Genomic DNA, 2,385 nt, shown 5'->3' on the forward strand with positions numbered 1-2,385 from the left:
TCTTTCCTTTTTCTAATCAAATTAAAGGTTTATCTATTTTGTTGGCTTTTTTCATTAAGCCAACTCTTAGTTTTATTTATTAATTCATAAGTGTTTTTACTTTCAATTTTATTGATCTCTCCTTTTATTTTTAGAATTTCAAGTTTGGTATTTGATTGAGGGTTTCTAATTTGTTCTTTTCCCAGCATTTTTAGTTGCAAACCCAATTCATTGAATTTCTTTTTCTCTCTTATGCAAATAAGCATTTAGAGATGTAAAATTTCTCCTTATTACTGCTTTGACTGCATCCCACAAATTTTGGTATGTTGTCTCATTATTGTCATTCTCTTGGATGAAATTACTGACTGGATAAGATGATTTGCTGCTTCAGCCATTAATTCTTTAGGATGAGATTATTTAGTTTCCAATTACTTTTTGGTCTATTCTCCCCTGGACTTTTATTGAAAGTAATTTTTATTGCATCATGATCTGAAAAATGGATTTATTGTTTCTGGCATTCTTCATTTGATTTTTAGGTTTTTATGTCTTAATATATGGTCAATATTTGTATGGGTTCCATGAACTGCTGAGAAGAAAGTACTTTTTTTCTCTCTCCATTTAGTTTTCTCCAAAGATTTGTCATACCTAACTTTTCTAGTGTTCTACCTCTTTAACTTCTTTCTTATTCATGTTGTGGTCTGATTTATCCAATTCTGAGAGGGCAAGGTTGAGATCTCCCACTATTATAGTTTTGCTGTCTTATTTCTTCTTGAAACTCTTTTAATTTCTCCTTTAGGAATTTAGGTACTACACCATTTGGAGCATATATGTTTAATATTGATATTGCTTTATTATCTATAGTACACATTAGCAAGATATAGTTTCCTTCCTTATCTCTTTTAATTAGATTATTTTTTTTTTTTTGCTTTTGCTTAATCTGAGATGAGGATGGTTATCCCTGCTTTTTTTTTCCTTTTATTTCACCTGGAGCATAATAGATTCTGTTCCAGTCTTTTCCCTTTACTCTCTGTTTGTATCACTCTGCTTGAAATGTGGTTCATGTAAACAACATATCGGAAAATTCTAGCTTTTAATCTCATCTGCTATCCTCCTGTGCTTTATGGGAGAGTCCACCCCATTCACATTTGTAGTTTTAACTATAAATTCAGCATTTCCTGCCATCTTATTAACCCCAAATTAGACTTTTCTCTTTCCTTTTCCCTTTTCCCTCCTTCCTAGTATTTTACTTATGAGCACTACTTGCCTCAAGCAGTCCTCCCGATTTAGAGACCCTATTCCTTTCTTATACCTTTCCCCTATTGTTAGGATCCTTACCAGGTGCTAAATCAGTACTTAACAATTCTCTAATTCAAAGTTCACACTTTTAAAGGAGTTCAAACCTTTAAAGGAGTTTAGCTCACTCGATTGGTTCTGTAAGGAGTTTCCAACAAGCCCATGGAGTATCCACAAGCCCATTCTCTGGGAGGATAAAAGGAGCCAAGACTCAGTGGGGAGAGTCAGTCTGGAAGGAGTCTGGAGTGAGTCAAGGGGAGAACTTTGGGGAAGCTTGAGGAGATTCAGAGCTAGGATTCAGTGGAATTGCAAGTCCAGCAGATTCACAAGTCTAAAGGAAAAACCTGCTCATGGACTTCTGGGAGATTCACATCTAGGATTGAATTCTGGGAAACCCACAATCCCACACTCTTGGAGGCAGAGTTTGATTCATTCCCACATCTACCTTCGTGCTGGCTGGAGGCTTTGGATTCAGAGGGAGCCAGAGACTGAAGCTGGCTGGAGAAATTCTGACAGGAAAAGATTCAAGACTTTGAAGGACACAGTAGAGGATCTGGACTTTAACTCCTGGCTACATTTTGGGGATTACTGGTACTGGAACTAAAACTAAGGCTGCTTTCACAGAAGCTCCCCAAGAGATCTCCTCCTAGAGAACGATTACAATCTAGAGGCAACAGAACACTACGCCCTACTATTTCTGTTTTCCCTTCTATTTAGCCTACTCCTTCCCTTTGCACCTTTCCCCTCCCACTTTTGTATAATGTGAGAGAAATTTCTTGGTGAAACCAAATATATCTAATATTCTTTGAGCCAAATCTGATGAGAGTAAGAGTCGCACATTGTTCATCACCCTCCCTCCTTTCCCTCAATTATAATTGGTTTCCTTTGTCTTCTTCATGAGATGTAATTTCCCCTCATTTAAGTCCATTTTTCCCTTTTTTTTTCTGGTACATTCCTTCTTCCACCTCTAGTTTCTTTTTTATATTATAATAGTAAAATCTTTCTATGTATCCTCATAACAGAAATACAGGTCTCAAGAGTTCTTTTCTTTTTACCTTTTTTATGCTTCTCTTGTGTTCTATATTTGGAGGTCAAAATTTTTGTTTAGCTCTG

The sequence above is a fragment of the Sminthopsis crassicaudata genome, chromosome 3 (genome assembly GCF_048593235.1).
Source record: "Sminthopsis crassicaudata isolate SCR6 chromosome 3, ASM4859323v1, whole genome shotgun sequence".
Classification (NCBI taxonomy): domain Eukaryota; kingdom Metazoa; phylum Chordata; class Mammalia; order Dasyuromorphia; family Dasyuridae; genus Sminthopsis; species Sminthopsis crassicaudata.